Source organism: Lissotriton vulgaris, chromosome 8 (genome assembly GCF_964263255.1).
Source record: "Lissotriton vulgaris chromosome 8, aLisVul1.2, whole genome shotgun sequence".
Classification (NCBI taxonomy): Eukaryota; Metazoa; Chordata; class Amphibia; order Caudata; family Salamandridae; genus Lissotriton; species Lissotriton vulgaris.
The window spans coordinates 943,683,331-943,707,279 of record NC_141696.1 but is presented as its reverse complement, the minus strand read 5'-3'; positions in this window follow the sequence as shown (position 1 = coordinate 943,707,279).

Here is a 23,949-nt window from a genome sequence, read left to right as displayed (position 1 = left end):
ATTCCTGTGCTGCCCCCGTGGAAACCGTCTGGCTTAAGGGTTGCGGCGGTAACAAGGTAGAATTGAGGGGGCACTGGACTGTTTACGTGCCTTCCTCCCAGGACGCTATCACACCCGCACCTGCCTGTAACACCTACTCTGGTTGTGTCACCCCTAGGCACATTAAGAAAAATAAGAGAGATCCCTTTTCATGTATGTATGAAGACAGAATGCTGTCTTTTTGGGATTTTTATCTCATTAGAATGGTGATGCGTTAAATTGTGTCTGAGGTTATAACAGGATCAACAAATTTACAATATTCTCCCAAATGCATCAAATAATAACTTGCTAAAACATAATAACAATCACAGAGAATGTCGGGACAACCAATGTTATTTTATAAATTTGTCAAAAGTTTATTCTGTATTTTGATTACAAAACATTTTAAAAAAAATTTTTCACATTTGTTAAAAAAACATTTTCATAAGATTTAAAAGACAATACAAAGAATTTCACAGTGAAAAAATGTGTCGACGCGGCGTTTCGGTGATTTGGATGTTCACCTTCTTCAGGACACTTTTTCAAGAATTAAAACCTCTTAATGTGATGTTATGAAGTCGCTTTTGTCAATGGGCGATTTCAAAATTTTTCATGGATTATTCCATCTCCTCTTATAATTTGGAGGGTGGTTCCCACCGTGCATTCAGTTATTTCCTTTATTAAGTTTGTTAGTCCTCTGCGTGAGTTCTCAATCCTCACTTCTCAATACGTTTGTTTATCTTCAGAAGGACGGCCGTTTACTGATCATGCCCTCATTACATATTAACTTTCTGGCATTTTTGTTGTCTGCAGTGAGGTTATTCGTGGTGTTTGTTTAGACCCTCCAGAGACTACACTGTTTGCATCAGCGCTCACTTGTTTCCGTTTTGTTCCTCTCCGCGGGCGAAGACCTCCCAGACCGTCCTTCGGGGCTGCAGTCGTAGGCACATCACTGGTTCCTGCAATCAACAACACGAAGCATTGTGGGACATGCAGTCCTTATACCTCGGACTACATATGATGGCCGTACTACAACAGGGGGCGGAGCACATCGCAGCCGTGAAGCATCTTTGAGGAGGGGCGCTGAAGAAGGCAGACACGCCGAAATGCATTCGCCATTGCTTACGTGAACAATAAAGTGCTTCTTCATACCTACCTTGGGGTTGCTACTCGTTCTTTTGAAGGAGGTGAAGGATACAATTTGATGCGCTATGCCAGTACGCATATCAGCGTTCCCCCGCCGTGTCAAGTGGTGCGAACATTCTGGCAGGCTCTGCGGAGCTTTTCTTGGACTCGTTGCGCTGGCAACATTGTTCGCTACCCACCCCGAAGCTGGATAATGACTGCGGTAAGGAGGTGATTCCACTTCCTTGTCTGGGTAACCGGGATTTTTGTGCTGCCCCCGTGGAACACATCTGGCTTAAGGGTTGCGGGGGTAACAAGGTGGAATTGAGGGGGCACTGGACTGTTTAGGTGCCTTCCTCCAAGGACGCTATCACACCCGCACCTGCCTGTAACACCTACTCTGGTTGTGTCACCCCTAGGCACATCACTGGTTCCTGCAATCAACAACGCGAAGCATTGTGGGACATGCAGTCCTTATAACTCGGACTACATATGATGGCCGTTCTAAAACAGGGGGCGGAGCATGGTGGGCTCTACAGCATCAAAGGCAGGTCTTTCCACATCACAGCTGTGAAGCATCTTTGAGGAGGGGCGCTGAAGAAGGCAGACACGCCAAAATGCATTCGCCATTGGTCACGTGAACAATAAAGTGCTTCTTCATACCTACCTTGGGGTTGCTACTCGTTCTTTTGAAGGAGGTGAAGGATACAATTTGATGCGCTATGCCAGTGCGCATATCAGCGTTCCCCCGCCGTGTCAAGTGGTGCGAACATTCTGGCAGGCTCTGCAGAGCTTTTCTTGGACTCGTTGCGCTGGCAACATTATTCGCTACCCACCCCGAAGCTGGATAATGACCGCGGTAAGGAGGTGATTCCACTTCCTTGTCTGGGTAACCGGGATTTCTGTGCTGCCCCCGTGGAACACATCTGGCTTAAGGGTTGCGGGGGTAACAAGGTGGAATTGAGGGGGCACTGGACTGTTTAGGTGCCTTCCTCCAAGGACGCTATCACACCTGCACCTGCCTGTAACACCTACTCTGGTTGTGTCACCCCTAGGCACATCACTGGTTCCTGCAATCAACAACGCGAAGCATTGTGGGACATGCAGTCCTTATAACTCGGACTACATATGATGGCCGTTCTACAACAGGGGGCGGAGCATGGTGGGCTCTACAGCATCAAAGGCAGGTCTTTACACATCGCAGCTGTGAAGCATCTTTGAGGAGGGGCGCTGAAGAAGGCAGACACGCCAAAATGCATTCGCCATTGGTCACGTGAACAATAAAGTGCTTCTTCATACCTAGCTTGGGGTTGCTACTCGTTCTTTTGAAGGAGGTGAAGGATACAATTTGATGCGCTATGCCAGTGCGCATATCAGCGTTCCCCCGCCGTGTCAAGTGGTGCGAACATTCAGGCAGGCTCTGCGGAGCTTTTCTTGGACTCGTTGCGCTGGCAACATTGTTCGCTACCCACCCCGAAGCTGGATAATGACTGCGGTAAGGAGGTGATTCCACTTCCTTGTTTGGGTAACCGGGATTCCTGTGCTGCCCCCGTGGAACACGTCTGGCTTAAGGGTTGCGGCGGTAACAAGGTGGAATTGAGGGGGCACCGGACTGTTTACGTGCCTTCCTCCCAGGACGCTATCACACCCGCACCTGCCTGTAACACCTACTCTGGTTGTGTCACCCCTAGGCACATCACTGGTTCCTGCAATCAACAACACGAAGCATTGTGGGACATGCAGTCGTTATACCTCGGACTACATATGATGGCCGTTCTACAACAGGGGGCGGAGCATGGTGGGCTCTACAGCATCAAAGGCAGGTCTTTCCACATCGCAGCCGTGAAGCATCTTTGAGGAGGGGCGCTGAAGAAGGCAGACACGCCGAAATGCATTCGCCATTGCTTACGTGAACAATAAAGTGCTTCTTCATACCTACCTTGGGGTTGCTACTCGTTCTTTTGAAGGAGGTGAAGGATACAATTTGATGCGCTATGCCAGTACACATATCAGCGTTCCTCCGCCGTGTCAAGTAGTGCGAACATTCTGGCAGGCTCTGCTGAGCTTTTCTTGGACTCGTTGCGCTGGAAACATTGTTCGCTACCCACCCCGAAGCTGGATAATGACTGCGGTAAGGAGGTGATTCCACTTCCTTGTCTGGGTAACCGGGATTCCTGTGCTGCCCCCGTGGAAACCGTCTGGCTTAAGGGTTGCGGCGGTAACAAGGTAGAATTGAGGGGGCACTGGACTGTTTACGTGCCTTCCTCCCAGGACGCTATCACACCCGCACCTGCCTGTAACACCTACTCTGGTTGTGTCACCCCTAGGCACATTAAGAAAAATAAGAGAGATCCCTTTTCATGTATGTATGAAGACAGAATGCTGTCTTTTTGGGATTTTTATCTCATTAGAATGGTGATGCGTTAAATTGTGTCTGAGGTTATAACAGGATCAACAAATTTACAATATTCTCCCAAATGCATCAAATAATAACTTGCTAAAACATAATAACAATCACAGAGAATGTCGGGACAGACAATGTTATTTTATAAATTTGTCAAAAGTTTATTCTGTATTTTGATTACAAAACATTTTTAAAATTTTTTTTCACATTTGTTAAAAAAACATTTTCATGAGATTTAAAAGACAATACAAAGAATTTCACAGTGAAAAAATGTGTCGACGCGGCGTTTCGGTGATTTGGATGTTCACCTTCTTCAGGACAATTTTTCAAGAATTAAAACCTCTTAATGTGATGTTATGAAGTCGCTTTTGTCAATTGGCGATTTCAAAATTTTTCAGGGATTATTCCATCTCCTCTTATAATTTGGAGGGTGGTTCCCACCGTGCATTCAGTTATTTCCTTTATTAAGTTTGTTAGTCCTCTGCGTGAGTTCTCAATCCTCACTTCTCAATACGTTTGTTTATCTTCAGAAGGACGGCCGTTTACTGATCATGCCCTCATTACATATTAACTTTCTGGCATTTTTGTTGTCTGCAGTGAGGTTATTCGTGGTGTTTGTTTAGACCCTCCAGAGACTACACTGTTTGCATCAGCGCTCACTTGTTTCCGTTTTGTTCCTCTCCGCGGGCGAAGACCTCCCAGACCGTCCTTCGGGGCTGCAGTCGTAGGCACATCACTGGTTCCTGCAATCAACAACACGAAGCATTGTGGGACATGCAGTCCTTATACCTCGGACTACATATGATGGCCGTTCTACAACAGGGGGCGGAGCACATCGCAGCCGTGAAGCATCTTTGAGGAGGGGCGCTGAAGAAGGCAGACACGCCGAAATGCATTCGCCATTGCATACGTGAACAATAAAGTGCTTCTTCATACCTACCTTGGGGTAGCTACTCGTTCTTTTGAAGGAGGTGAAGGATACAATTTGATGCGCTATGCCAGTACGCATATCAGCGTTCCCCCGCCGTGTCAAGTGGTGCGAACATTCTGGCAGGCTCTGCGGAGCTTTTCTTGGACTCGTTGCGCTGGCAACATTGTTCGCTACCCACCCCGAAGCTGGATAATGACTGCGGTAAGGAGGTGATTCCACTTCCTTGTCTGGGTAACCGGGATTCCTGTGCTGCCCCCGTGGAACACGTCTGGCTTAAGGGTTGCGGCGGTAACAAGGTATAATTGAGGGGGCACTGGACTGTTTACGTGCCTTCCTCCCAGGACGCTATCACACCCGCACCTCCCTGTAACACCTACTCCGGTTGTGTCACCCCTAGGCACATCACTGGTTCCTGCAATCAACAACATGAAGCATTGTGGGACATGCAATCCATATACCTCGGACTACATATGATGGCCGTTCCACAACAGGGGGCAGAGCATGGTGGGCTCTACCGCATCAAAGGCATGTCTTTACACATCGCAGCTGTGAAGCATCTTTGAGGAGGGGCGCTGAAGAAGGCAGACACGCCGAAATGCATTCGCCATTGGTCACGTGAACAATAAAGTGCTTCTTCATGCCTACCTTGGGGTTGCTACTCGTTCTTTTGAAGGAGGTGAAGGATACAATTTGATGCGCTATGCCAGTGCGCATATCAGCGTTCCCCTGCCGTGTCAAGTGGTGCGAACATTCTGGCAGGCTCTGCGGAGCTTTTCTTGGACTCGTTGCGCTGGCAACATTGTTCGCTACCCACCCCGAAGCTGGATAATGACTGCGGTAAGGAGGTGATTCCACCTCCTTGTCTGGGTAACCGGGATTCCTGTGCTGCCCCTGTGGAACACGTCTGGCTTAAGGGTTGGGCGATAACAAGGTGGAATTGAGGGGGCACTGGACTGTTTACGTGCCTTCCTCCGAGGACACTATCACACCCGCACCTGCCTGTAACATCTACTCTGGTTGTGTCACCCCTAGGCACATCACTGGTTCCTGCAATCAACAACACAAAGCATTGTGGGACATGCAGTCCTTATACCTCGGACTACATATGATGGCCGTTCTACAACAGGGTGCGGAGCATGGTGGCTCTACAGAATCAAAGGCAGGTCTTTCCCCATCGCAGCTGTGAAGCATCTTTGAGGAGGGGCGCTGAAGAAGGCAGACACGCCGAAATGCATTCGCCATTGGCCACGTGAACAATAAAGTGCTTCTTCATACCTACCTTGGTTGGAAGGAGGTGAAGGATATATATATATATATATATGTATATATTCGAGCTCCGCAGGCAAAAAACCAGCAAAAAATCAGCACTCGCAGAAGATTAAACCCAATACGGTTTATTTGGCAACAAATCCAAAAACCAGACGCGTTTCAGCACTTGCCTTCGTCAGTGTCAGCTGGCGACGGCAAGGCGGAAGTAAGTTAAAGCATTGATCATCAAAAGCAAAAACGGACCATAAACATAATAAAGCGCCATCTTTGAATGGTGAAATAACGCTCGTTTCAATACAAATAAAACTCATTCCTAGCAATGCCTGTAATGCTATACAAATCAATCACTTTTCAATACAAGTTAATTTTAAATTAATTTATCCACTTATGACATTTAGCCCTGAATGGGCAATTCGTTGGTTTGAAGTCAAAACCTGAATTTCATGAATCGGCATCAGTTGCATTGCTAGACTAATCAATATACTGCACTGGAAAACAGTTCAACAAGTTCCTGTACCCCATGAATCTGTGATGAAGTGATTCAGTGATTATGGCCTGGATGGCCGTATTAATGAGACTGCATGTCAAATTAACCAGAACTTAACATAACACTAATATGACAATTCCATCATTAAAGGGGTCAAGCTGTAAACCAGTTAATTTCTTAAAGCATTTTGTATAGGTGTAAATTTCTCAGACAGTGACACAGTTCAAGGTACGAGAATCGTGTTATAAGTGTGATAGTAGCTCTTCCCCTGCATTGAGTCCTCCTGGTGACTTTGTTTGGAGGTCGATAATATATCGTGACTCCAATCGTCTAAGTCTACGTTTCAGATCTCCACCCCTGATGTCTTGAGGGATGCAGTCTAGGCTGAAGAAACTAAGTAGAGTCCTGTCGCTATTATGGTAACTAGCATTATGTCGGGCCATCGGATAGCTTTTATCCTTATTGGCGATGGCCCGTTGATGTTCCAGGATTCTAAGCTTGACTGCTTTCGTTGTGCTCCCCACGTACATCCGTCCGCAGGGGCACTTCAGGCAGTACACCACGAATGTGGTAGAACAAGTAATAAACTTGTTAATTTTAATCTTGGAATCCTTATGTGGCACCTGACAGCTCAATACCCTCTGACTATTACTGCAGGCCTTGCATTTCCCGCATGGATATGAGCCATGCATGGCGTGCAGTTCTCCTTTAGACTTCTCCTTTGGTAGGTGGCTTGTGACCAATCTGTCTTTTAATGATCTTATTCTCCTGAATGTTATCATGGGGTGTTTTTGTAGATCCTTCCCAATTATGGTATCCGATTGGAGGATCCCCCAATTTTTTGACATGATGGCTCTTACTTTATTCGCTGCCACCGAATAGTTGGTAATGAGCCTAATAATGCCATTCCCTCCTTTGGAAATCTCAGTCTTTTTATCCTGCAGTAGGGTATATCTCTCAACTTTTTTGGCTTTCTCTTCAGCTTGTTGGAGGACGTTTATAGAATAGCCGCGAGATCTAAAGCGTTTCACGCTTTTTTGTGCGGCCTCTGTGAAATCTCTTTCGAGGGAGCTGTTGCGCTTTATCCTCAACAGTTCCCCGTAGGGGATGCTCTTAACTAGGGAGGTCGGATGGCTGCTGCGTCCGTGTAGGACAGAATTACCTGCCGTCTCTTTTCGATAGAGGGCGGTCTGAATCGTGCCTGAGTCAACGAATACCCTTAAATCTAAGAAGTTGACTTCTTTCTTGCTCATCGTGTATGTGAATTGCAGATTCAGATCGTTTTGATTTAGAATCTTGATATACTCCTGTGCTGAGAGCTCGGACCCCCTCCAAATAAGGAAGAGGTCGTCGATATACCTTCTCCAGCATATCACCTTATCCACCCATGGGGTTTTATCGTCTGCCCAGGCCACCTGCTTCTCCCACCAGCCTACGAAAAGGTTCGCATAGCTGGGGGCGAAGCAGGTGCCCATCGCAGTCCCCCTCACTTGCCTGTATCGCTGATTCTGGAAAATAAAAATGTTGTTATTTAAACAGAAGAATATGAAGTCCAAAATCATTCTGCTGTGTTCCAGATATCGGGCGGGTCGTAGATTCAAAAAAGTTTTTACTGCTGCAATTCCATCAAGGTGTCTGATGCTCGTATAGAGGCTCGAGATGGCCATAGTGATCATCACTCGATCGTCTTCCCACTCCACATCTTGTATCTGCCTGAGAAAGTCTTTAGAGTCCTTCGTATAGGAGCTCAACTGCGATACCCATGGGGCCAGGAATGAATCGATGAATTTCGACATTTTTTCGGTTAGTCCTCCAATGGATGACACGATTGGTCTCCCTGGTGGTTGAGTGGCATGTTTGTGGATCTTTGGAAGGTGATAAAAACTAGGTAGTCTCGGCTGTTTATTCTGCAAGAATAAGAATTCCTCCCTTCCTAGTATGCCTTTCCCATACCAGTTTTCAACAAGGGAGTGGTAGTTCCGAATACTTTCCTGATATTCGCGTTCCGTTGTAGGCATGTAGTTGTTGCGGTCCAGTAGTTAGCATAGGGCTTCCTTACAGTAGTTTTCACAACTCTGGATAACAACATTCCCGCCTTTGTCTGAAGGCTTTATCACTATTGAGTCATCTTGTTCCAAACTAGTAATGGCTTTTCTTTGTTTGAATGAAAGGTTCCATTTGATGTTGCTCTTCTGTGATTCTTCTAGTTTGGACAATTTCTGTAGGTCTTGATTGACAGCTTCTGAAAAAACATCAACCCCATCCATTGGTGTCTGGGGGAGGAAGCGAGAAGTTGGCTTGAAAGTGCTTGGTTCACCAATCTGAGTTATGCCTATGGATGTGCCTCTATCTATTGTATCAATTGGCGGTATGACTTGGCTCCCGCCTTCTTCCAATAGGTGTTCAAGTACAGCCAAACTTTCAAGATCACTTATACTCATCTCAGTATGATCTGTGTGGGCTGCACTAGTCTTCGAGTGTGAACCATGTGTCCTATCTTTAAGCGCTTTCTGTTTGAAGTACTTCCAGAGTTTCAATTTTCGGATAAATAGAAACAGATCTATTCGGGTCTGAGCATATTCATAGCGACCTGTTCGACAAAAAGTAAGTCCCAACTTCAGGACCTTTTCTTCATCTGTTGTGAGGACTCTTTCTGAAAGGTTGATAATATTCAAATCCTCCGTTAGTTCCTCTTGGTCCTGGCCTGCCGATTCCTCTGTTTTTTGATGCCTCCGTCTACACCTCCTCCCTCCACGTCTCGTGATGCGTCTCCGCTTCTGTTTGTGGTTTGTTCCGTAGGGCGCTTCTTTCCATCCCTCAACCAATTGTTGCGGATTAGATCGCATTCCTCGTGAAAAGAAGGTGGCTCGCATGCTTGTGTATTTTGTTGCCTTCTGTTCTGTGCTTCGTCCTCAGATTGTTCTGCACTTGTTATCTCGGACCCTGAGGTATCTCGTGATACTTGTGGTTTTTGTCGTCTAGCTCTCAGGTCCTGCCGAGGTGCGTCGTACTTGCGTGCAAATGTTAATATTCTTCCTTGCTCGTAGTCACGAGCGTCACGTTCGAACTTTTTTTATTTCCTCAATTGGATCTTTTTCTCATAGCTGGTTAGCCTTTTCTTCATGGACTCTTTTTCTGCGTCCAGTTGTCCCTGATCTGCCAACTCCACGATCTCCTTCTCCAGCGCTTCGATGTCCTGTAATGCCTTCTCCCTGTCTTTCCAAGCAAATTTTATGAGGAGATTAAGCATCCCTTCCGAAGAGTGAGCTGTGAATTCAGCCCAATGGCTGAGTAATTCAGGGTTACCATGGGGTTGCTACTCGTTCTTTTGAAGGAGGTGAAGGATACAATTTGATGCGCTATGCCAGTGCGCATATCAGCGTTCCCCCGCCGTGTCAAGTGGTGCGAACATTCTGGCAGGCTCTGCGGAGCTTTTCTTGGACTCGTTGCGCTGGCAACATTGTTCGCTACCCACCCCGAAGCTGGATAATGACTGCGGTAAGTAGGTGATTCCACTTCCTTGTCTGGGTGACCGGGATTCCTGTGCTGCCCGCATGGAACACGTCTGGCTTAAGGGTTGCGGCGGTAACAAGGTGGAATTGAGGGGGCACTGGACTGTTTACGTGCCTTCCTCCCAGAACGCCATCACACCCACACCTGCCTGTAACACCTACTCTGGTTGTGTCACCCCTAAAACATCACTGGTTCCTGCAATCAACAACACAGAGCATTGTGGGACATGCAGTCCTTATACCTCGGACTACATATGATGGCCGTTCTACAACAGGGGGCGGAGCATGGTGGGCTCTACAGCATCAAAGGCAGGTCTTTCCACATCGCAGCTGTGAAGCATCTTTGAGGAGGGGCGCTGAAGAAGGCAGACACGCCGAAATGCATTCGCCATTGGTCACGTGAACAATAAAGTGCATCTTCATACCTACCTTGGGGTTGCTACTCGTTCTTTTGAAGGAGGTGAAGGATATATATATATATATATGTATATATATATATATATATATATATATATATATTCACTGAAAAAACCATAGGTTATAGACCATATATAGTTAGGAATTCGCATTTACAAAACCTTATTTTACTCACACAAAACCATTGAAATTCCATATATAGTTAGTTGCACTAACTATATATCGCGCACCCGCAATCCACTGCTGATGATGTCACATATTACATCATTCATGACATGGTCAGTGACATCACTGATGACATCACTGATGACATCTCAAATGACATCACTGATGACATCACTGATGACAACATCCAGTGACTGTATGTTTCTGTAAAGTTAAAATGTGTCTGGATGAAGGATTTAGTAGGTGCATGACTGACTGTATGAGTGAGTGATTAAATGTGTCTCACTGAGTGCATGGGTTAGTGACTAAACTGTCTTAATTTGTGCATCATTATGTCTGTTGTTCTGTAAACTGTTGCATGTGTTGATAAGTAGCTATATGAGTAACTATATGGGTTATTGATTGGTTGCCCAAGTATTTGTATGGGAGACTGAGTGTGTGTGTGGGTGGCTGGGAGGTGTATGACTCTGTGCATAGATGTGTGAGCAGTTGATTCACTAGATGTATGGTTTCAAAAGTGCATGTGGAAACAGCTGTATGGGCGGTTGACTGTGTGCATGAGTGTATTGGTGAGTGAATGGATATCTCAGTGCTACATGTCAAAGTAAGTACATATGTAAAACACAGTACATGTGAGAGTTGACATATATAAATAACTGTGCATAAGAGCCAGTGAATGTGTGAGTGGCTGTATGGATCATTGTGAACTTGTATCAGGGATTGTATAAGAGAGTAAATATGTGTTAGTATATGTTTGAATAAGTAAAGTTTGTATAACTGTATAGTTGAGGAAATGGAGGTGTGATTGATTCTTTGCATGACTGACTAGGTGTGTGAGTAACTCCATGGATGAGTGACAGTCTGTGAGTGTCTGTTTACACTGATTGTATCTAAGGTTATATTAGAGTCTGAAGAGGTTCATCGTATTATCACATGAATGATATCATCAGTGATGTGATCAGTAATGTCAAATGAGATGTCATCAGTGATGTCATCAGTGATGTCATTTGAGATGTCATCAGTGATGTCATTTGAGATGTCATCCGTGATGTCATCAGTGATGTCACTGACCATGTCATGAATGATGTAATATGTGACATCATCAGCAGTGGATTGCGGGTGCGCGATATATAGTTAGTGCAACTAACTATATATGGAATTTCAATGGTTTTGTGTGAGTAAAATAAGGTTTTGTAAATGCGAATTCCTAACTATATATGGTCTATAACCTATGGTTTTTTCCGTGAATTTTCAAGGTTTTGTAAATGCTAATTCCTAACTATATATGGTCTATAACCTATGGTTTTTTCAGTGAATTTTCAAGGTTTTGTAAATGCTAATTCCTAACTATATATGGTCTATACCCTATGGTTTTTTCAGTGAATATATATATATACATACATATATAAACATATATCATCTGTATATCTATATAAATACAAACATAAATGCATGCATACATATACTTATATGCATACAGATGCATGTTATTTACATGAAAGTTGAAAAAACACTAATAAAAGCAAAGCTAAAAAGCCACCTCATTACAAACAGAATGGCTTTAACTTAAACGAGGGCGAGATCTATTGCATTTTCAATGCTTGTTTACTTTGGTTCCATCAAGAAGGCATTCAGATGTGTCACACATTTGCCATAAATTCTGAATGTTAGCACTTTAGTTGCACATTAGATCACTGTAGTAAAGCTACTGCTCACCAGGGACGTCTGCTGCTGGTATTCAAAGTGCATGTTTCAGTCTGCATGTCAGAATTTTTTTAATGAAATAGAAGAGGATTTGAGAAGTCACTCAAAATGATCCCTAATTTTTCTTTCTGAAGCACTAATCATACTTTCTATGGCAAAATTAACCCCCTCATGTTGTTCCTTTTTAAATTGAGTGTTTTCAGACTTACCACTTCATTCCAATCAAGATGGCTTCTGGTGTGCCATACTTTTGTCATAAGTAAGACTGTTAGCGCTCTAGTTGTTCTTTAGAACACCCTGGGACATTCTGTCATTGGGCTATACTTGGGGTACATCTGGGTGATATTTGGGCTACATTTAGGCTCTTTTGTCTCTGGTGGCCATCTTGGGAGACTGTATGTCAGAATTTTTTAATGAAATTGAAGAGGGTTTGAGAAGTCACTCAAAATGTGCCCTAATTTTTCTTTCTGCAGCACTAATCATAATTCATATGGCAAAATATACCCCCTCATTTTGTTCCTTTTTAAATTACATGTTTTAAGAGTTACCACTTTATTCCAATCAAGATGGCTTCAGGTGTGCCATACCTTTGTAATAAGTAGGACTGTTAGCGCTCTAGTTGTTCTTTAGAACACTCTGGGACATTCTGTCATTGGGCTATACTTGGGCTACATCTGGGTGATATTTGGGCTACATTTGGGCTCTTTTGTCTCTGGTGGCCATTTTGGGAGACTGCATGTCAGAATTTTTTAATGAAATAGAAGAGGATTTGAAAAGTCACTCAAAATGTGCCCTAATTTTTCTTTCTGCAGCACTAATAATACCTTCTATTGCATAATATACCCCCTCATTTTGTTCCTTTTTAAATTAAATGTTTTAAGAGTTACCACTTTATTCCCATCACGATGGCTCCAGGTGTGCTATACCTTTGTAATAAGTAGGACTGTTAGCGCTCTAGTTGTTCTTTAGAACACTCTGGGACATTCTGTCATTGGGCTATACTTGGGCTACATCTGGGTGATATTTGGGCTACATTTGGGCTCTTTTGTCTCTGGTGGCCATTTTGGGAGACTGCATGTCAGAATGTTTTAATGAAATAGAAAAGGATTTGAGAAGTCACTCAAAATGTGCCCTAATTTTTCATTCTGCAGCACTAATCATACTTTCTATGGCAAAATATACCCCCTCATGTTGTTTCTTTTTAAATTAAATGTTTTAAGAGTTACCACTTTATTCCAATCAAGATGGCTTCAGGTGTGCCATACCTTTGTAATAAGTAGGACTGTTAGCGCTCTAGTTGTTCTTTAGAACACTCTGGGACATTCTGTCATTGGGCTATATTAGGGCTACATCTGGGTGATATTTGGGCTACATTTGGGCTCTTTTGTCTCTGGTGGCCATTTTGGGAGACTGCATGTCAGAATGTTTTAATGAAATAGAAAAGGATTTGAGAAGTCACTCAAAATGTGCCCTAATTTTTCATTCTGCAGCACTAATCATACTTTCTATGGCAAAATATACCCCCTCATGTTGTTTCTTTTTAAATTAAATGTTTTAAGAGTTACCACTTTATTCCAATCAAGATTGCTTCAGGTGTGCCATACCTTTGTAATAAGTAGGACTGTTAGCGCTCTAGTTGTTCTTTAGAACACTCTAGGAGGCTGCAGTAGAACACAAAGGAATCAACTGACAGTCTCTGTCCTTGTTGGATGTACATGTTTTACTGAGAATGTCAGACTTCATTTTCACATGACTGAGAAAGATAATGTGAATTTACAGAAAATATGCTTTCAGTTTAGCTTATAGATCCCCTTCCAAACCACTGTGGGAAAATCATGAGATATTAGTTTTCTTTCAAACAATATTCATGATATCACAGCAGAAGGTTTTTTCACATGGTAAAATCACCTTAGAACCCACCACAATTCCTAAAACGAGTATGGTACCATCAACAAATGATTTATAATGTAACTAAAGTCCTAAAACCCTCTATTAACTACAATGCTTTTTAATGAGGTGCTATCATGTATATTGGTCCCAAGATGGCTGCCAACACTTCTTGGATGAAGTGCTGACAGCCAATCAGATCAGATGTGTGGTTAGGCTCCGCCCAGATATATATCTTTTTTTGAACCTAAATTACTCAAAATCCACTGGAGCACATATATTGAGACCTAGCAAAGGCACATCGGGCTAACAGTCCCTACAATTTTGCCAAGTTTTGTGCAAATCCATTCAGCCGTTCGAGCTAAAAGTGAGGCCAACCGCCCTATGGAAATTAACATGGGAAAAACGCGTTTTGGGACCCCCCTTTTTTCTCAGCCCCCCCTTGATGAAACCCCCCCAAATTGTCAGGGGCTGCTCAGAAACAAAATGTTCCATTTTCCTGAAAATTTCAGCCAATTCCGTCCACAAACGCCAAAGTTATTAGACATAGAATTTTCAAAAATCCCATAGAGAAAAAATCCTAACTATATATACCTACTGGCGACCGCCAGTAGGTAATATATATATATATATATATATTCACTGAAAAAAACATAGGTTATAGACCATATATAGTTAGGGATTAGCATTTACAAAACCTTATTTTACTCGCACAAAACCATTGATATTCGCATATATAGTTAGTTGCACTAACTATATATCGCGCACCTGCAATCCACTGCTGATGATGTCACATATTACATCATTCATGACATGGTCAGTGACATCACTGATGACATCACTGATGACATCTCAAATGACATCACTGATGACATCACTGATGACATCATCCAGTGACTGTATGTTTCTTTAAAGTTAAATTATGTCTTACATATTGAAGAATGAGCGGATATATAAGTGTCTGGATGAAGGATTTAGTAGGTGCATGACTGACTGTATGAGAGAATGATCAAATGTGTCTCACTGAGTGCATGGGTTAGTGTCTAAACTGTCTTAATTTGTGCATCATTATGTCTGTTGTTCTGTAAACTGTTGCATGTTTAAATCAGTAGCTATATGAGTAACTATATGGGTTATTGATTGGTTGCCCAAGTATTTGTATGGGAGACTGAGTATGTGTGTGGGTGTCTGGGAGGTGTATGACTCTGTGCATAGATGTGTGAGCAGTTAATTCACTAGATGTATGGGTTCAAAAGTACAGGTGGAAACAGCTGTATGGACAGTTGACTGTGTGCATGAGTGTATTGGTGAGTGAATGGATATCTCAGTGCTACATGTCAAAGTAAGTACATATGTAAAACACAGTACATGTGAGAGTTGACATATATAAATAACTGTGCATAAGAGCCAGTGAATGTGTGAGTGGCTGTATGGATCATTGTAAACTTGTATCAGGGACGGTATAAGAGAGTAAATATGTGTTAGTATATGTTTGAATAAGTAAGGTGTGTATAACTGTATAGTTGAGGAAATGGAGGTGTGATTGATTCTTTGCATGACTGACTAGGTGTGTGAGTAACTCTATGGATGAGTGACAGTCTGTGAGTGTCTGTTTACACTGATTGTATCTAACGTTATATTAGAGTCTGAAGAGGTTCATCGTATTATCACATGAATGATGTCATCAGTGATGTGATAAGTAATGTCAAATGAGATGTCATCAGTGATGTCATTTGAGATATCATCAGTGATGTCATCAGTGATGTCATTTGAGATGTCATCAGTGATGTCATCAGTGATGTCACTGACCATGTCATGAATGATGTAATATGTGACATCATCAGCAGTGGATTGCGGGTGCGCGATATATAGTTAGTGCAACTAACTATATATGCGAATTTCAATGGTTTTGTGCGAGTAAAATAAGGTTTTGTAAATGCTAATCCCTAACTATATATGGTCTATAACCTATGGTTTTTTCTGTGAATTTTCAAGGTTTTGTAAATGCTAATCCCTAACTATATATGGTCTATAACCTATGGTTTTTTCAGTGAATTTTCAAGGTTTTTTAAATGCTAATTCCTAACTATATATGGTCTATAACCTATGTTTTTTTCAGTGAATTTCAATGGTTTTTTAATAGCAAATATCAAAAGCTTTAAAATGTCAAGTACGTGGTAGGTAAAAACATTTTCGTGTTTATGCACGCTGATGTGCTTTGAACGCTGCCCCCCCCACCCTCCTCTTTTCTTTTAGGAGTATTCTCTCTTTGCAGATAGTGAAGGGTAGGTAACACAGGCCTTTGCCCCCGTTGTAATCCGTCGTGCCTGCTTCCCTCTCCATTTGATTGATTGTTATCCTAGCATTTATTGTTTTGGAATTGGTTCTCTTTGGTTCATTCTCTATTTACAAACAAGCACAGAGTCACAATACTCTGTTTAGTCTTTACAGATTATGAAAAATCGTTAAAAAAACAAAAGGAATCAAGCAAAATCAGTAGGCCACTAATGGGATCTCTTTTTGACCTCGCTAAAATAGAAACATTATGAACAACTCCTCATGACAAATACGAAACTAGTGAGAGGAACTGAGCTCGACAACATGATGGCTGCAAGACAGCTCGGCTCCGCCGCCCACCCCACCCAAAATAACGTCAAACCCTATGCAAATATTATAAATATATACAACACACCAGCAAAGTAACAGGGTAAAACGTTTTATTAAATAACTATTTACATGGCAGCCTGCTGCAACATCGATCCAAACAAGCCTTTGTATTTGGGGCTCAAAATCAACAAGTAACAGGGTAAAACGTTTTATTAAATATCTATTTACATGGCAGCCTGCTGCAACATCGATCCAAACAAGCCTTTGTATTTTGGGATCAAAATCAACCATCAATAGTAAGATTTTCATAGGTGAGTGTAGGTTCATTGTTTTCCATCCACAGACTAAAAGCCTGGAGTGGGAGTGAAAGAACAATAACTAGGTAAGAAGGAAGGCAGAGGTTGTGGGAAGGACTCTGGATATGGTATGTTGCTTAGTCCCTGAGATGCTTCGATGTCACTGCCTTGCACAAATGGCATAAGTCCTGGATGTTGGGTGCCATAGTTGAGGGTTCCGAGCAGCGCTTGTAACACTGCCTAATGCTTATTTGCACCTGCTGCAGCTTCACTATTCTCAAAGTAAATGGGGGCTGTTTGTGGACCTGACTGCATTGGAAAACAATGTGATGCGGTGCCTCCCTGAACCGCTTGACGGAGGCCCCCGAGATAATTGCGCCTGCTCCACACCTTGTCCCACAATCCGTTTGACCTGAAGACACGTCCTGCGGTGCCCTGGTCCGACCATCACATATACCTGCGCCAGGAGACGGCGTGGGGTGCAGTAGAAGGGAGAGGCGGTGCGAACGAGCCTCCCCCACCTCCCCAGGTGGAGGTTTCTCAGCTACACCCCAGCGCTTCACTCGACCAGCTGACTTGCGCCCGCTCTTGCGACACAGTGCCTCGCTCGGCCAGCTGAATTGCGCCTGTTCTTGCTATTACAACGTCTCACCCGCCATCCAACGGAATTGCACCCAATCTTGCGGTACAGTGACAGACGGCTGCTATGGAGCTCACGAAATGGCGGTCGGCTCCACAGACTTGGGCCTGGCCTGCAAAGATGGCTCTGGGCAACTGTGGAACTCGGACGCTTGACTGCTAGGGCATAGGCCCCATTCCCAAAAGAGTCCCCTCAGCCTTGAAGATTCTACAACAGTCACCGGGACCCCCGACTCTCGTAGACTTCCGGTGGGGAGCGACTGCCATGATTGCTCGCGGAATGGCCACGACGTAGCCACGAGATGGTGGTGCTCTCATGCTGACGCCAGCTTCAGTCTAAAACATCCAGAAACACTGTAGACTACCAATTCGATCAGTTCCGGTGGAGCCCCAACGTGACCCGGTAGAGAAGAACTTGCCCTTCCCTCTTTGACTGATGGTTCTTGTTGCCTGTCCCCTCTGTTGTCATCTAACGGAACCTTTTTGGATTGGCGAGTGAGTGGGGCTTTCATCGTTCGGGAGTCGGGGGCCCCGATGACTTTTGTAGAATCTTCAAGGCTGAGGGGACGCTTTCGAGAATGGGGCCCAAGCCCTAGCAGGCAAATGTCCGAGTTCAAATGTGTCCCAGGGCCATTTTAGTAGACCAGGCCCAAATCCGAAGAGCCGGACGCCATTTTAAGAGTCCTGTGGCAGCCGCCTATCGCTGCACCGCAAGAGTGGGCGCAATTCAACTGGATGGTGGGCGAGACGCTGTAGCCGCAAGAGCGGGCGGTAAACAGCTGAATGGCGGATGAGGCACAGTGCAGCAAAAGTGGGCGGTAAACAGCTGAAAGGCGACTGAAACGGTAAAGGGGCGCCCCACTGCAGCAGAGGAGCCTCCACCTGGGGAGGCCCGTTCACGCCGCCTCCCCCCCCCCCCCCCCGGGGCGCCCAACGCCGTTTTTTGGCGCAGCATTGTAGGATGCCAAGACCAGTGCGGCAACTTACTGGACATCACCTGGGTGCCGTCCTTGATCTCAGCGCGTTGTGCTGCCTTCGGCCTATTCGCACAAAGGACCGCTACTGACGCCACCTCACAGCAGCCCATTGTTGCTTTGTTTAAAATGTTTTTTTTTAACGTGTTTACTTTGTTGGAGCATTGTATATATTTATAAGTTATTAAAGTGTTATAATCCTACTACTTTGTTGGAGTGCTATATATTTTTAATGTGACACATAATTGTGAAGACTTTGATGTACAAAAAGGCATCCCTGGAATCTTCCGCTTTGGGGAGGTTTATGGCCCATGCATGAGAGAGAGAGCGGGGGTGACCAGTGCGTGGGGGAGATGCTTGCGAGGGTGGGGAGCCATGCTGAGGATCGGCGGCGTGCAGAGAGTGGGTCTGGTCAAGGCATCTAAAATGGCTGCCGTGCACGACAAAAGTGTGGCATTGGAAAAAAGGCAAGATGCCGCAGACAATGTTTATCAATACGGATTAATTTATAACAATTATTTTTAACAATATATTTACTCGCAGTGACAAAATGGCGGTCAACACTTCCTGATTTCCTTCGAATCGAACGTTAACAGACGTCACGCAGCAAAAAATAAAAATCCGCTCACGCGCAGCCGCTGGAAGACATGTATCAACATATATGAGCATCCTCAGCCACCCTCAGAAAACATAGGGGGTCAGGATACGTCTCCCGTACCCCTAGAGGGTGCGGTAGTGAATAGGGTGAAAGGGAGGTGTTGGGCGGGCACAGGGTGTGATTCTCAGGGAAGAGCAGCGCAGATGGGGGGAGGTTTATGGCCCATGCATGAGAGAGAGAGCGGGGGTGACCAGTGCGTGGAGGAGATGCTTGCGAGGGTGGGGAGCCATGCTGAGGATCGTCGGCGTGCAGAGAGTGGGTCGGATCAAGGCATCTAAAATGGCTGCCGTGCACGACAAAAGTGTGGCATTGGAAAAAAGGCAAAATGGCGCAAACAATGTTTATCAATACGGATTCATTTATAACAATTATTTTTAACAATATATTTGCTCGCAGTGACAAAATGGCGGTCAACACTTCCTTATTTCCTTCGAATCGAACGTTAACAGATGTCACGCAGCAAAAAACATAAAAATCCACTCACGCGCAGTCACTGGAAGACATGTATCAACATATATGAGCATCTTCAGCCACCCTCAGAAAACATAGGGGGTCAGAATACGTCTCCCGTACCCCCTTATACCCATTTCTCACATTGTTTTTCCTCCATCTTGTAATTTAATTAAAACGAAACACAAAATGGCGAATTCCCGTTTCGCTACCGGTTCGCAAACCAGGAAGCGCTTCTACCGCGAAAAATCAATTTTTTTTTATTTGCCCCACGGGACCCTTTAATAACTCCAACATCATTCCTAGGGGGTCAAGAGGGGTCTACCTTGCCCCCTTTCATTAAATTCCCCCTTCGTTTTTCTCCTCCTCTTGTCTCTCGATCCTACCGAGAGACAAGATGGCGGCCGTTTCGGACTGTTTAGAATGTTGACAGACACCGGAGAGCCAATCAGCTTCGCTTCGCAAAGTTCCGTAACGCGAAAAGTACGCGAACCGGATCGCTACCCGGGACGCTGTCACAGATATATCTGTTTTTTAAAATGTTAATTTCTCAAAATCCACTGGAGCACATATATTGAGACCCAGCAAAGGCACATCAGGCTAACAGTCCCTACAATTTTGCCAAGTTTCGTGCAAATCCATTCAGCCGTTCGAGCTAAAAGTGAGGCCAAACGCCCTATGGAAAAATGAATGGGAAAAACGCGTTTTGGGACCCCCTTTTTTCTCGGCCCCCCCTTGACGAAACCCCCCCACATTTTCAGGGGCTGCTCAAAAACAAAATGTGCCATTTTCCTGAAAATTTCAGCCGATTCCGTCCACAAACGCCAAAGTTATTAGACATAGAATTTTCAAAAGTCCCATAGAGAAAAAATCCTAACTATGTATACCTACTGGCGACCACCAGTAGGTAATATATATATATATATATATATACCCTAAACATCCATAAAGGACCACCTGAGCAAGCCTAGAGGGTCAGAATGTTTCTACCCTGCCCCCTTTCCTTATTTCTCAACTTTGTTTTACTGTTTTCTTGTGACTCGGTTTTAGCGACGAACAAGATGGCTGCCAGCACTTCCTTGTTTGGAGTGCTGACAGACAGTTGACAGCCAAGACCCAAAGCGTTTCGCAGCAACAGCCGCTTGTTCATGAGTGCGGCCATATTACCATTCAATAAAGTTATAAAAAAAATAACATCATGTGACATTCATAAAGTAAATACTGAAAACAGACTATACATCGAATCAAATGGTACTTCGATTTCAAGCCTAAATCAATTTTCTTGCTCCAGATACACAACAAGGCCCTTCATATCTTTGAAAAAGGAGTAGTGAAAAGCTTCAAGAAGTTGGTACATACCTCATATCAGGGCCAACAAAACCTCACACTTCAACAAAGTATGGCTATCAAAACACTAAAAGATGATCCCACCATAGTAATTAAGAAGTCTGATAAGGGCGGTAATGTGGTGGTATGGACCAGTGAAAGGTATATGGAGGAAGGTTTAAGACAGTTAAATGACAATACTCAGTATGAAAGAAGTTCAAGGAATGCATATGATTTATATAACAAAGAATATCAGACACAATTGTGGGAATGGAAAGAGAGGGGCTTCCTAGAACAGGATGAATACAGCTTCCTTTATTGTAAATTTCCCAAAATACCAGTTTTATATTTGCTGCCGAAAGTCCACAAAAATAGAGAAAATACCCCAGGGTAGACTGATTGTCTCCTCTAGGGGGAGCGGACTAGAGAACACCTCAAGTTATGTTGACCACTTCCTTCAGCCATTAGTCAAGAAATTACCATCTTTTATCAAGGATACAGGGGATTTTTTGCGTCTTGTCCAAAATGTTGAGGGGAATGCAAATTGCCTGATGATGGGTCTTGACGTAAATAACCTACATACCAGTATCCCCCATGAATTAGGGATTAAGGCTTGCAGATACTTTCTTGGAGAGAGATATCTATCCTACCTTCTGCATACAGAAATGCTTATTGATATGATGCTTACATGCCTTACAAAAAACTTTTTTATCTTTGACAACCAGATGTACCGCCAGGTGCTTGGGACGGCGATGGGCACCTGCCTCGCCCCCAGCTTTGCGTGTTTATACCTAAGCTGGTGGGAGGAGCAGGTGGTCCGGGTCCTGGAACCTTACAAAAGACATGTCAAGGTTTGGTCGAGGTACATCGACAATATTTTTTGCATTTGGCAGGGCACCTCAACTGAAGCCGATGAATTGGTGAATGTACACAACCAAAATGATTTGAACCTAACAGTTACATGTCAATTAAACACCCAAAAAATGTAATATCTTGATGTGTTTTTAAAAGTCATTGATGGTAAGATCGAGACAATGCTGTATCGTAAAAGTACAGCTGGTAACAGCATGTTACATGCTCGCAGTTGCCACCCAAATAAATTGATTGAAAGTATCCCTTATGGGTAATTACTACGGGCCAAAAGGAACTGTAGCACCCCAGAAGGGTACAAATTGAAAAGGAAATTATGACCAAAAGACTGAAGGAGAGAGGTTACAGTGAGACTTGAATGGCAACAGCATGCAGAAAGGTAGAAGCCCGAAAAAGAGATGAGCTGATACTGATCAGGGATAAAACCACCAATAACGCAGAATCTAAGAAAGTACGGTGTATTGCATAATTTAGCAATAAATCAAATGGAATGGGAAATTGTCTTTACAAACATTGGAGCATCCTTCATACGGACTCTGACCTAGAGAAACGCGTGGGTGATTAGAAAAGCCCAATCTTTTCAATATATGGTTTGTCCAGCCTTACTACCAAAACTATCTAGAACACCATTTGGGGCTGTACAAGGGTTCTTTGTATGTGGCAGATGCATGGCCTGTAAATACAGCTCCAATTGCAAATCTGTCAAGTCACTGCTGAAAGTAGCACCTTCAAAATTACAAAGCATGTAACATGTGATACCAATATGCAGTATATGCCCTTAGGTGCCCATGCAACATGTACTACATCGGTAGTACAATATATAAGGATAAAAAGAGCGTTTAGCACCTAAGGGCATTAGTTCACCATGACAAACAATATCCCATTGCCCGACACTTTTATTCTGAACCTAAACAAAATACCAGTCTATTGTCGTTTGTTGTCTTGGATTTCATCCCCAAACGTGAGAGGGGGTGACAGACTGAAAGAACTGAGAAGACTTGAATCCAAGATGATAATTAAATATCATACTCTGCAACCATCAGGCCATAATGGAGATGAGGCACTGGCGGTATATTTAGGCTAAATTGTAGCATCACTACAGGTTTAGTTTTAATTGTTTTATGAGAAATATGAATTTCTGCTGACTCTGTTGCTTTCTCTTTGTTTTTAATTAGGGTATGTCTTTCAATAGATTCACAATGATTTTATTCTGTGCATTATTTCTTTTCTTTTATTTCAGATTATCAGTGGTCATATTGTTATATTTAAGTTAAAGGGCAAATGTTTCTGCAAGGGATTCGTTAGTTTGGGGTTATGGTACCTCAAGCCCACTTGGGCCTTATTTTATCATATTATAGTGTTTCGTTTGTCATGTAGAATTGTGTGTGGCACCTAGACTTCTTTAGTATCTTTACCCACTTATGTTGAATATGTGTAATCATGTGCTAAACAAGGACATTTTACCTTAGCAGCGGGATCTGCCTAAATGTCTCCAACACCATGACTCAATATGTGGTTGGAATTGCCCACAGGGGCGTGATGTACAAATAGACCATGATTATGATTTATTATGGCCCACTGGGACGTTATTTTTTGCAAATAAATCAGTCGATAGACTGATGTACAAGATTGCCCAATTTTGTTAAACCGTATTACAACAAATGGGTTGCAAGGAATCTTGGGTAATGCCTATTTGAACCATGCGCAAAGTTGATAAAACATTTCATGACAATCATGTACAAATAATTAGAAGTGTAATATTGCAAATGCTTGCTCTTTCAGTATATGAAATCGATGTACCACTTGATTCGATCTATAGTCTGTTTTCAGTATTTACTTTATGATTGTCACATGATGGTTTTTTTTGTATAACTTTATTGAATGGTAATATGCCCACACTCATGAACAAGCGGCTGTTGCTGCGAAATGCATCAGGTCGTTTCTTCCATTAAAATCACTGTGGAAGCATTTTGGGCCTCAGCGTGTTGTCTGGTTGAATTAAGGACCACTGCTTGTTGGAGATTAAGGGGTTGGCGAACCCCGCTGTGGCCCGCCATTACAAGTGGCGCGGGTTGTTATCGCCAAGCGTGTTAGATATACATATATACATATAGAACATTTTTAGACACGGCTACAGCCTGAACTGCTGAACGGAATTACACTGAATTTGGCAAAAAGGTAGCCCTTGGTTCAGAAAGAGACCTTTTTTT